Below are 13,829 nucleotides of genomic sequence, written 5' to 3' on the forward strand. Positions count from 1 at the left end.
TAATCCATGTTAAAAAAAACCCCACAGGGATAGCGAATGGTGTCATAAAACACTGAAAGACTCCCCATAATGTGAAATGTTTGTTGCTTCTCTCACAGGAGAGAATAAAATAGATGATTCAGTGATTTCATATGAAGTGATGTTAAATGTTCCAGATAATATGCATGCAGAGACAAAGTACACAATTTTTTGATTGCTAATGGAACACCTCTCTTTATATGTATTCAACAGCAAGACTGAGACAATCCTTTCACCACCTTGTCATTGGTTCTTTTAGAAGCAAAGATATCAGGAGACGATGACAAATAATTAATTAGTGAATGCAAAATAACAGGTGGAATCAGTAGGAAGGAAATAACAATAAATGCAGACCTGGTTCTGCAAAAGTCTATACCAGATTGACACTCTTTTGAGAGTGATGTTCAGGAGCGCTTTGACATCAGTTTGATCCAAAATTACTGTTTCCAAAAACCTATATTTCATAACTGTTAAGAAATAAAGTTAGCTGTAATTAAAATTCAAAGCCCTGTGCGCATTGAGAGCACATCTCTATCATGCATTGCAAAGCTCCACTCGTACCTACTATTTTACAGGAGCTTGTTATGTGCTGATTACCTAATGCTATCTCCGTTAAAACAGAATCAGAATCAGAATTTATTGTAATGAACAGGTCATGAAACTTGTTTTGCCACAGCATCATGGTACAAATACTTACTGGGCATAAACTGCCTTACAAAATAAATAAAAATAGTGCAAGAATAAAGTCAAAGTAACGCAATGTCTGTGGTTCATTCAGAAATCTGATGGCAGTGGGGAAAAGGCTGTGCTTGTGCCACAGAGTGCTCCTGCACCTTTTCCCAATGGTACCTGAATGTAAAGCGCATGACCTGGGCTGTGGGGGTCCTTGAGGATAGAGGCTGCTTTCTTTCTTAAGACACTGCCCCTTGCAGATGGAGTGAAGTCTAGTGCCTGTGATATTGCAGGCTGAGTTAATAACCCACTGTAGATTTTCTTGTCCTGAGCATTGGCACCTCTGCACCAGACAGTGATGCAACCAGCCACAATGGCCTCCACAATATACCTGTAGAAGATTTTGAGAGTCTTCAGTGACATACTGAATCTCCTCAAACTTCACAAAGCTTAGCCTCTGGCAAGCTTTCTTTGCGATTGCTCCAGGACAGATCCTCGGAGATGTTGACACCCAGGAATTTGAAGATTTTAACCCTTTCCAGTGCTGAGCCCTTGATAATGACTGGTTTGTGTTCTCCTGACTTCCTCCTGAAGTCCACAATCTTGGTTTTGCTAATGTTGAGTGCAAGGTTGTTGTATGACACCAATTTCACTAACTATCTGACCTTTCTATATGCTTCCTCATTGCCATCTGTGATTCTGCTGACAACTGTAGTGTCACTGGTAAATTTGTACAGCACTGAATTGTGCCTGGCCACACAGTCATGTGTGCATAGTGAGAAGAGCAGTGGGCTAAGCATGCATCCTTGAGGTGCGCCTGTGTTGATGGTCAGTGAGGAGGAGACGTTGTTTCCAATTCGTACTGTCTGTGATCTTCCAATAACTTCAGAAAAGAACCTCTCTGGCTTTATATCAGTTTAAGTGATCTTGACGTGATGGACCCATTACATGAATGTATTTTTCATTATGACTAATTTTGTTCATACTGACGAGAGTTTCTGTCTTCTAAACGTGCACCTATTGGCGATATTTTGTTAGTGAAAAATTATTCCAGCTGAAAACATTAATTCTTCCAGCAAAATGCATCTGCTGAGGAGTTGACATCTAAGTTAGTGACCCAATTAATGGTTGGTTTGTGGCGGTGTGAGCAGTGGAAGAGACACAGCTACCAGGTTGAGGGTCATTAACGACTGTTTTTATTCAAATTCAGCGCGCCCCTTTAAGCGTAGCATGTGCTCAGTCACCTGGTGCTTCGTGACATCATAATCGCTGCCCAGAGCGTGCACTGGAAGGGATGCTGGAGTCAGAGAGAAAGCTCTGACGACGCCATTTCCCCATGGCTGCCGCGCCATATGGCAATACAAGCGGGGCTGGTTCGCCATGAGGATGTACGACGCCACAGGTTATCCTTTTTAAAACTGGACATATAAACAAGAACTTCAGTGTGCACTACTTTAGTGGCCAATATAAAAGAAGTAAAAGGAGGAGGAAGAATAAATCCTTCTGGAGTGACAATGGCAAACAATTTGTGCTCGAAACTTCAGACATGGTGAATTGTATAGTCCTTTTTCTGGAAAGGAAATGGCTGACTATTAATACTGATCTTTATTTTATGTGTGCAATTATAAACAATAATATTTATAAGTCAATAAATATATCTAAACTCTTTTCACTGAAGAAATAACTTTGAAACTTACATTCTCTTGTAATGTGGCAATTAGCATTCATTATTTCATTCCACTGTTATCCTTAGATGTTAATAGATTTTACCTCTATTCAGGAAATCTGAAGAATTTTAATGATCCAATGTTTTCAGTGTCATAACTACATAAAAATGCCATATTTAAAATCTATTTGAGGTGAATATCTTTCATCATTGCTCATTGCACTTGGGATACTTAATGGAAAATCACTATGTATTATTTTGGTGTGAAACAAGAAAGTCCGTGGATGCTGTGACCAGAGAAACTCAGCAGGTCCCTCAGTGTCCATACAAGGCAAAGATCATTTTCGGCCTGAGCCCTTCTTCAAAGTATGAGCAAAAAGCAGGCAGCCTCTTTCATCTTTGCCACGAACATTGCATGACCTGTTGGTTTTCTCTAGCACTTTTGTGTTTTAAACTGCAATCAAAGCATCTGCAGACTCTCTTGTTTAATCTTTGTCTCTCTCACCGGGTACAGGCATCACTAACCTGACAACACGTCCCACTACATGTTTATTCAGGCATTTGCCTGCTCTTTGCTCATACCTTGATGGGGGGGCTCAGGCCCGAAACATTGTTTGTGTATCTTTGCCTCCAGTGGATGCTGTAGGTCCTTCAGCACTTTTGTGTACTTATCCATTATTTTGGTGTGCCTTTAAAATGTGATTTATTTTACCTACAGTATATATAATTCATTTTGACCAAACTCAAATCGTTTTTTTTTAATCAAAAAACTGTAGGATTGAGGTATGGTCAGGGGTGCTCAGTTGAATATAGATCAATATCACTAAATGTTTTTAAATTGTACTGAATCTATAATTATATCTAACAACCAGATGTGATGGTTGTGTGTATTTGCATATCATAGTTAACTCAAATCTTTCAAGCAGGATTAGGCAAAAAAGTCCCTTAAGCCAACTCACCCATTCAGTTAGTTCACAGCTGATCTGGGGCTCAACTGCTTTTAACCAGTCTAAGTTTCAGATCCCTTGATGAACATGCCCAATAGGAATCAATGTATCTCAGTCTTTAAAGTCCCAGAGTCTGCAGAATATTCCTTTTGTAAAAGAGTAAAAAGTTTGGCTTACTCCTTGATTGTCTTGTTATCATGTTAAGCTTGTCTATATCCTAATTCCCTTATCAAGATAGTTTGTATTAAATCCTTTTAACATTTTAAGAGTCTCACTCAAATCTTCCTATGAAGACATAGAGCCACCAACATATGCATCAAATATCATTCACTAAATAAGTTTAAATTTGTTTAAATTAAGTTTAATTTAGCCAATTAGCAAGGCAACAGGCCCTTCTGGCACATGAGCCCAGGCTACCTAAATACCCCCATTAACCTACAGTCCTCGTACGTCTTGCTAGGTGTGGCACATGAAGCTGCTTAACAAGATGAGAGCCAATTGAATTACAGGAAGGTCACTAGCATGAGTAGAACATCAGCTGATAGGCAGGAAACAGGGAGTGGGAATAATGGCATCCTATTCTGGTTGGCTTCCGTTTACCAGTGTGTTCTGCGGGGTCAGTGTTGGGGTCACTTATTTTTATGTTGTATATTAGTTATGTGTAGTGTGGAATAAATAGCTGTAATGCGCATCGAAAGAACCAAAGATTTGTTGATCCAAACCAAGGGTTTTATTAACTAAAAGACTAGAGCATATCACAAGTAGGTCGACCAGTCCAGAATGACCTGGTCTGGCTAGGAGCAATCCTATAAGACCTGCCAGTAGGTGTGGCTATACTTTCAGCCAATCACAGTCATCCTACACTACCATCTGTACATATGTACCATCTGTACACATTGGTGATAGAATCTGTACTATCACAATAGCTTTGTGCTAAGTTTGCAGAAGATACAAAGATAGGTGGAGGGGTAGGTAATGAGGAAAGAATGGAAAGGCTGCAGAGAGATTTAGATAGATTAGGAGAATGGACAATGAAGTGGCAAATGGAAAACAATGTTGGAAAAAGTACAGTCATGTATTTTGGTAGAACAAATAAAAGGGTAAACTATTATTTGGATGGGAAGAAAATTCAAAATTCAGAGGTGTAAAGGGACTTGGGAGTCCTCATGGAGGATACACTAAAGGTTAATCTCTAAGTTGAATCAGTAGTGAAGAAGATGAATGCAATATTGACATTGAAATCTAAAGGAATAGGATATACTCTAAAGTAAAGTAAAGGCTTTAAAAGGCATATTTGAAGTACTGGGTAGAGTTTTGGGCTCCTTATTTAAGAAGGGATATGCTGGTAATGAACAGGGTTCAGAGATTTACAAGAATGATTCCTAGAATAAAGAGATTAGCATATGAGGAATGTTTGCTGGCTCTTGAACAGTACTCCTGATAGTTCAGAATAATGAGGAGGTGCCTCAGAGAAGCAGTTCAAAGGCTTGGACAGAGTAGATGTGACAAAGTTGTTTCCCACAGTAAGTGAGTTTAGAACAAGAGGGCACAGCTTCAGGACTGAGGAGTGCACATTTAAAACAGAGTTACAGAAGTATTTCTTTAGCCTGTGGTAAACCTCTGGAATTTGCTCCCATGGGCAGCTGTGAAGGTCAGGTCATTGGGTGTGTTTAAGGCAAAGATTGATAGAGATCTGAATAGTCAAGGTTATAGGTTATAGGGAGAAGGCAGGGGAGTGGGCTTGAGTGGGAAAATGGAATGACGGAGTGGACTCGACAGAATGAATGGTCTACTTCTGCTCCAAATTTGAGCCCACATCGCTGGCAGGTAATAGCATTATACTTCTTTGGCTTGGCTTCGCGGATGAAGATTTATGGAGGGGGTAAAAAAGTCCACGTCAGCTGCAGGCTCGTTTGTGGCTGACAAGTCCGATGCGGGACAGGCAGACACGGTTGCAGTGGTTGCAGGGGAAAATTGGTTGGTTGGGGTTGGGTGTTGGGTTTTTCCTCCTTTGCCTTTTGTCAGTGAGGTGGGCTCTGCGGTCTTCTTCAAAGGAGGTTGCTGCCCGCCAAACTGTGAGGCGCCAAGATGCATGGTTTGAGGCGTTATCAGCCCACTGGTGGTGGTCAATGTGGCAGGCACCAAGAGATTTCTTTAGACAGTCCTTGTACCTTTTATTTGGTGCACCTCTGTCACGGTGGCCAGTGGAGAGCTCGCCATATAACACGATCTTGGGAAGGCGATGGTCCTCCATTCTGGAGACGTGACCCATCCAGCGCAGCTGGATCTTCAGCAGCGTGGACTCGATTTTTACATCCGGTACCGCACGGATGGCAGTCTCTTCAATCTGAGGCGCCTGCAAGCTCACACCAAGACACAAGAGAAACTTGTCCGTGAACTACTCTTTGCAGATGATGCCGCTTTAGTTGCCCATTCAGAGCCAGCTCTTCAGCGCTTGACATCCTGCTTTGCGGAAACTGCCAAAATGTTTGGCCTGGAAGTCAGCCTGAAGAAAACTGAGGTCCTCCATCAGCCAGCTCCCCACCATGACTACCAGCCCCCCCACATCTCCATCGGGCACACAAAACTCAAAACGGTCCACCGGTTTACCTATCTCGGCTGCACCATTTCATCAGATGCAAGGATCGACAATGAGATAGACAACAGACTCGCCAAGGCAAATAGCGCCTTTGGAAGACTACACAAAAGAGTCTGGAAAAACAACCAACTGAAAAACCTCACAAAGATAAGCGTATACAGAGCCGTTGTCATACCCACACTCCTGTTCGGCTCCGAATCATGGGTCCTCTACCGGCACCACCTACGGCTCCTAGAACGCTTCCACCAGCGTTGTCTCCGCTCCATCCTCAATATCCATTGGAGCGCTTTCATCCCTAACGTCGAAGTACTCGAAATGGCAGAGGTCGACAGCATTATACTAACCGCTAAGCTAATATGCCACCTTTAACATGGTACATTGAGAAGAATTCTTCCATGAGCAGTCTAACAGTTCAACTCGAAAAGTGATATAAAGCAGAAGGGCAAGTGTAAGATTAGAGAGTATAGAGTTATGATGAGTGAAAAGACCAAGCAAGGGCAACATGAGAGTACTGTTGTGGGGTCCATTCAGCAGCCTGATGACTTCAGAGAAGAAACTGTGGGGGGCGTGGCAAGATGGTGTAGAAGAAAGACGTGTATTCCACCTTTCCCCTGCTGGATTACTAAATACCCAGTTTTACAAAAGCATAAAAGTGGTTAAAAACAATATTTACAATTGTTTAAATAACAGTGATTTATTACGGCAAGTAATGTGAAAAAATCTAAACCTCAACTACAGAAAAAATTACCATACATAAGTGTGGAAGAATTGAGGCCTACCTGCATAGCTGAATTCACAAAATTGTCGTTGGGAGCCTCCAAGCCTCCCACACTTATGTATGGTAATTTTTTCTGAAGTTGAGGTTTAGATTGTTTTTCGGCGCTGAACCTGCATCCCCAAGATGATGCCGACACTTTGGTGAGTTCAGCATTACCAACCCGCGTTCATCTGAAGCCGTGCGTACAGGCGGCATGGCCGACAAGGGGACCCGCGAACCCGCAACCTTGCTGGGTGGCCCGGGGACACGCAGTGTAGAGTCAGAGGATGCTCCTGTGCATCTGGTAGCTTTGCCTGGCTTACGTGGGGCATCCCTGGTCTGAGAATTTCTGGATAAAGTATGGGCTGTGGGGGAGCCCAAATGCCGGCATCCTGGTGGTCAGGGTGCCGACATCAGGTGTCCAGTCCCGCAGCTGTTCAGCTAAATGATTTACGATGACTGAGGAAGGAGAGGAACTTACCTTATTGGAATTTGCCCAGGAGGAGGAGCCTGTAGTTAAAGAAGGTAGACCTCAAAAAGTGGTGGTGGATTCTGGAATGGATTCAGTGTTTACTGTTTACTGTTTTGGAAGGGATTGCCTATCAAATGGACAATATGTCAAAGCGAATATCAACTCAGATGATCTAAGGATTTATGGAGATGAAAATAAAAATGAATACCTTGTATGATGAAATGTCATCTATGAAACAGGAAATGACTGTAGTTAAGAGTGATATTAATAATGGATTAATATTAATAGATTAACAGTTTTTGCCCAGATCAGGGCTGCCGCCGTCTACCTTCTGCTCGGACTGGGGCCGGGGCCGCCGCCGCCTTCCCTGTGCCCAGACCAGGGCCTCCGCCTGCTTCGCTCTACCGAGGCCGGGGCCACCGCCTCCCCCTCGCTTCTTCCCGGACCGGGGCCTCTGCCTACCTCACTCGACCGAGGCCGGGGCCACTGCCTCCCCCTTGCTTTTTACATTTTACATGACAGTTACACAACAGTAAGAAAGGGTGTGACTCGGTCAACCCCATCATATTCCAACCAGGTCCCTGACCTACCTCAGAGGTAATTAGAGAACCCAATTAAACTTACCTAGGCCATGTCCACAGGTGATTTGCGACCAGGTATGGTCCGACCTAGGAGGGGAGGCAGGCCCCTCCAGCCCGGGTAAGAAACCTGAATAGGAGAAGGCCACTCTGATATAAAACCTACGACCCAAGGACCTCGCTGCCACGTCCAAGCTTGCTTGGCCACGGCACACGAACCATGGATGTAAAGGGTGGGGCCAGTACTGCGCACACTGCACTCCACCTAAAAGCTCCTTTGCGCAGGCCCGAGGACAGGTCCATGTCCTCCCCCTCCACGTCCTCCCCCTCAAAAGATGCTCACAAACTCAAGCTAGCATGCTGGAACATCAGAACCATTCTAGACAAGGCTGACAGCCACCGACCTGAACGTCAGTCTGCACTCATCACATATGAACTCCTCAGACGTGACATCGACATAGCCACTCTCAGTGAAGTCCGCCTTGCAGCTGTAGGCAGCCTCCAAGAACGCGACGTGGGCTACACACTCTACTGGTCTGGCAAGCCTATGGATGAACGACACCTATCTGGTGTAGGGTTCATGGTCAAGAACTCCATTGCCTCCAAACTCGAAAACCTCCCAACAGGCCACTCGGACCGAATCATGTCCATGCGACTCCCCCTTCAAAACAAGCATCGCATCACACGCATCAGTGTCTATGCTCCAACCCTCCAGGTGGAACCAGCAGAAAAGGACAAGTTCTACACTGATCTGCGCAACCTCATTCAACGCACCCCTACAGCCGACAAGGTTGTCATCCTTGGTGACTTCAACGCTCGTGTCGGCAAAAACTCAGAAACCTGGCCAGGAACCCTGGGCAAGCATGGTGTCGCCAAGTGCAATGACAACGGGCACCTCCTGTTGGAGCTCTGCGCAGAACAGCGGCTTGTCATTACAAACACCCTTTTTCAGCAGAGGGACAGCCTGAAAACTACCTGGATGCATCCCCGATCCAAACACTGGCACCTCCTGGACTACGTCCTGGTGTGAGAAAGAGACAAACGAGATGTGCTCCACACCAGGGTCATGGCCAGCGCGGAATGCCACACTGACCACCAGCTGGTTCGCTGCAAGCTCAATCTTCACTTCAAGCAAAAGTCCAGGAACAGTAAAACCCCCAGAAAGTGGTTCAATGTTGGAAACTTGCAGTCAGACAAAGTGAGAGGAAACTTCCAACCTCAAAGCAAAGCTCAAGAATGCAATCCGCCTCACGGACTCATCCCCTGAAACCCTTTGGGATCAGCTGAAGACTGCCAAGCTGCAATCCACTGAAGAGGTACTGGGCTTCTCCTCCAGGAAAAACAAGGACTGGTTCGATGAAAACAACCAGGAAATCCAGGAGCTGCTGGCAAAGAAGCGAGCTGCCCACCAGGCTCACCTTGCAAAGCCGTCCTGGCCAGAGAAGAAACAAGCCTTCCGTCGCGCATGCAGACATCTTCAGCGCAAACTCCGGGAGATCCAAAATGAGTGGTGGACTAGCCTCGCCAAACGAACCCAGCTCAGCGCGGACATTGGCGACTTCAGGGGTTTTACGAGGCTCTAAATGCTGTGTACGGCCCCTCACCCCAAGTGCAAAGCCCACTGCGCAGCTCAGACGGCAAAGTCCTCCTCAGCGACAAGATCTCCATCCTCAACCGATGGTCAGAACACTTCCAATCTCTTTTCAGTGCCAACCACTCAATCCAAGAATCCGCCCTGCTCCAGCTCCCTCAACAGCCCTTAAGGCTAGAGCTGGATGAGGTCCTCACCCGGGAAGAGACATATAAGGCAATTGAACAACTGAAAAGTGGCAAAGCAGCAGGTATGGATGGAATCCTGCCCAGATGTCTGGAAGGCTAGCGGCAAAACTCTGCATGCCAAACTGCACAAGTTTTTCAAGCTCTGCTGGGACCAAGAAAAGCTGCCTCAGGACCTTCGTGATGCCATCATCATCACCCTGAACAAAATCAAAGGCGAGAAATCAGACTGCTCAAACTACAGGGGATTCACGCTGCTCTCCATTGCAAGCAAAATCTTCACTAGGATTCTCCTAAATAGAATAATACCTAGTGTCGCCGAAAATGTTCTCCCAGAATCACAGTGCGGCTTTCGCGCAAACAGAGGAACTACTGACATGGTCTTTCCCCTCAGACAGCTCCAAGAAAAGTGCTGAGAACAAAACAAAGGACTCTACATCACCTTTGTTGACCTCACCAAAGCCTTCGACACTGTGAGTAGGAAAGGGCTTTGGCAAATACTGGACGTCTGGAGGTACAGAAAGCACGGCAGAGTCAGTCTCCATTAATCGTTCAAAATAACAGAGTGTTTTTTTATGCCGATTTGAGCCAAGAGGTTATTAGAAGACGACAAGAAGTTAATACGGCTAAAGATATTTTGTGGTGAAAGGGCTACGAGTTTGCTTTTCATTATCCTCCAATTTTGAAGGTCTTTTATGGAAATTTTCAATCTCATTTCTTTGCAAATGATCATGATGCTTTGGTTTTTGCTAATTCTTTGCCAGAGCTGTGAAGAAACGGGTGTTTTCCTCCATTGCCTCCTAAGAGGAGGGTAAATGGAAATAGAAATGGAAATGGGTATGGAAAGAATGGAAAGTATGGAAATAAAGAAGAGTTGACACAAAGTCTTCTTGATGTTGAAGATCTGAAGCAGTCGTTGGGTTTGGAATCATTGGTTTGAATATATGGATTATATTTTATTGTGTGTAATTAAATAATAAATATGTATCTGGCTGGGGGGGTGGATGACACTAAAAACTTTGATAGTCATCTGCCACTAGTGGGTTTACCACACCCAGATTTTTAGGGTATTATTACCTTTGGGTGTTTTTTTTGTGTTTTTGTGTTAATTATTTTTATTGGGTTTTTTTTTTTCTTTCCCCTTTTTTTGAAGAATTATAAAGGGGAGCATTATTTTATAGAGTGTAAATATATTAGTAGTTAAAAAGATTTGGCAATTTTTAATGTTCAGGGATTAAATAATTCAATTAAGAGAAAGATAATATTGGCTTATATAAAAAAAATGAAATTTGACATTGCTTTTTACAAGAAACACATCTGACTGTAAAAGAACATTTGAAATTGAAGAAATTGGGTTGGTCATGTTTTTTCTTCTTTTAATTCCCAGTAGCAATTTTGATTCATAAAAAAATTACCATTTGAATTGAAATCTTCAGAGAGGAATGCTGGCAGAGTATAAGAGTGAACTGTAATTTTTTTACTGAATCTTGGACTTTGCTGAATCTTTATGCCCCTAATATAGACGATGCGCAGTTTATTTCAGAAGCTTTTTTACTGTTAACTCAAGCTAATGAAAATATCTTAGTTGGTGGTGATTTTAATTTTTTCAAGATTTGAATAAAGCAGTGCGAGAGTTTTTATGGAAAGGAAAATTAGCTCAAGTGGCGTGGCATAGACTTACATGGAAGTATGCATTGGGCAGACTACAGTTATCACATTTTCAAAATTATTATGAAGCAGCCCAGTTGAAGTTTGTTAGTAGATTGATGGAGCATCCTAGCTGGGCTAAAGTGGAGATGGTGTGTATTTCAAGAGTTGAGATATATGAATTTATATTTCGTTGGAATTTGATTTTATTACAGCAATATGATATGCCGATATTGAGACATTTGTTAAAGATTTGGATTTTAAAAATAGGGTGTTAGGGTTGAAAGATAAATTATCAATTCTAACTCCACTGTATAATAATCAGCTTATTCCTTTTTCAATGTTTAATAATCATTTAAAGATTTGGGTATAAAGAGGGGCAATTTTTTTCTTTTAATCATTTGAGAGAAAGATTTGATATACCTGCAAATTCTTTGTTTGTGTATTATATACTTAGAGCTTTGATAAAAGATAATTATGGTAGAGAGATGACTTTACCTACTTTGTCGAGATTTGAATCTTTGATTTCCTCTATACCGAAAAAGGGTTATATTTCAGTTATGTATAATTTGTTACAAGATAGTATGGATAAGTCAGGTTGGGAGAAATCTAAATTTAAATGGGAGAGTGATTTAGTATTTAATTTTCCTGAAGATGATTGGGCGACTATGTGTCAGGATAATGTAATTAAATTGACTAATGTAAGATATGGAATGGTTAATTATAATTTTTTATATCAATTATATTTGACCCTGGTAAAGTTAAAAATATATATGGGTTTAGTAATTAGGATTCTTGTTTTAGATGTGGTTCATGCAATTTTCTACATGCCGCTTGGACTTATGTTAAGGTTCAATCATTTTCGCAAGGAATTAAAGTAGTTTTGCAAAAATTATATAATGTTATATTATCATTAGTTCCAATGATGTTTTTGTTGGGAAATTTATATTCATTAAGGGGAATGGGATTGGATAAAATTCAAATTGCTTTTGTACATTTGATGTTATCAATAGCGCGTAAATGTGTTGCTAGTACTTGGAAAGATGACACTGAGATTAATATATTATGCTGGCACAATGAATTGAAAGTATCTGTTGTCATGGAAAAAATACTTATAATTTACATGATAATTATTCTTCTTTTGTTAGTAAGTGGTCTCCGTATTTGAAATATAGCATTTAGATATACTTTGAAATGTTATTAACATTTATGATATTTTCTTTTTATATATATAATCTATTTTTTTATTGATCCCCTGGCTGAAGGGGTGGGAGGGTGGGGTGGGTGGTTTTTTTTTTTTTGTTTTTTGGGGGAATTTTTGATTTTTTTTTTATTTTTTTATATACATCTTTGTAAAATCTTTTTTTTGGTTATTACTATACTGTATGTTATGCTTTCTTTGTCTTTAAATAAAGTTTGGAAAAAAAGAGAAGAAACTGTGTTTACGCTTTCACACTCTTCTGCCTTCTTCCAGATGAGAGGAGGAAGAAAGTATGTCCCTGGGGCTTGATGATTCCTTCAGTGCATTGCCTGCCTTTCCCAGACAGTGGGAGTTATAATGGAAGATGCTGTCACATTCTGAGCTATATTCACCACCTTCTGCAGGTTCTTCCGACCTTGATAAGAGCAGCTAATTTAACAGGTCTGCTTTCACTGGTGCAACTAAAGAAATTGTTGAGGGACAAGTAGACACATTCAGAGCAGTTAAAGAGCAAATATATGCTTGAAGGACATGAGAGAACCAGATGGGTTTTTTTTTACGACAAGCTGCTCACTATTACAAAAGTAGATTCAGAATAAGGCAATGTTACGTTATCTTTGAGGAGCCTCTCACTTATTCAGCACCGTTAAGCATTTTAATAGTTTGTCCATAACCTTTTAGAAGACAAGAAATTGACAAAACTTTTTTTTTCCAAGAAAGCTGTTCCGCTACCGGCCATCTGTAATTATTTTCAAAATAAATCAATTTGTATTGTTTCTGTGATCATCTGTATTATCACCAGTCATAAAAGTCACACATTTATATTTAAAAATCTGCAGTACAGAAAGTTTTCACACAACATGGGAATCTGTTGCAAATGGAGAATTGGACTTAATTCGAAAGAAACAAAATTAAATTACAAAGACACACACAAAGAATACCGGAAACACTCTCCAGGGAACATTGTATAGATTCAGGGTCAAACCACATGGAAAGAGGCCATTCAGCCCAACCCAGCCATGCCAGCAAGGTGCCTTTCTGAAATAAAGGTATTCCCCAATTTGTGACCCATGCAATTTATGTCCATCCACACATACAACTGATTTTTAAAAAATATTTATCTGAAAAAAATTAAAATGTACACAGTTTATGCTGCATATGACAAACTATAAGAGCAATGCAGGGCATGTAAGAGCCAAAATGTGTATACTTACTTTTGTTAATCGGCAACCCAGAGTCATTAGGCTGAACATGGCCATCTTGATTCCTGTGTGCATGCGCAAGTCTTCGGTTGACGCATGTGCGGTGGGTTCATGTATTGGAGTTCATTTGGTGCATGTGCAAGAGTTAAGGACATGAATTCAATATTATGAGGGCACTTAACTCTCACACATGCCCCAACTGAATTCCAATGTGTGAACCCTCCGCACCAGGAATCAAGATGGCCTTGTCCAGCCTATGGACCCTGGGATGCCGACTAGTCACAGGCCTCAAAT

Source organism: Narcine bancroftii, chromosome 8, assembly GCF_036971445.1.
Source record: "Narcine bancroftii isolate sNarBan1 chromosome 8, sNarBan1.hap1, whole genome shotgun sequence".
Taxonomy (NCBI): domain Eukaryota; kingdom Metazoa; phylum Chordata; class Chondrichthyes; order Torpediniformes; family Narcinidae; genus Narcine; species Narcine bancroftii.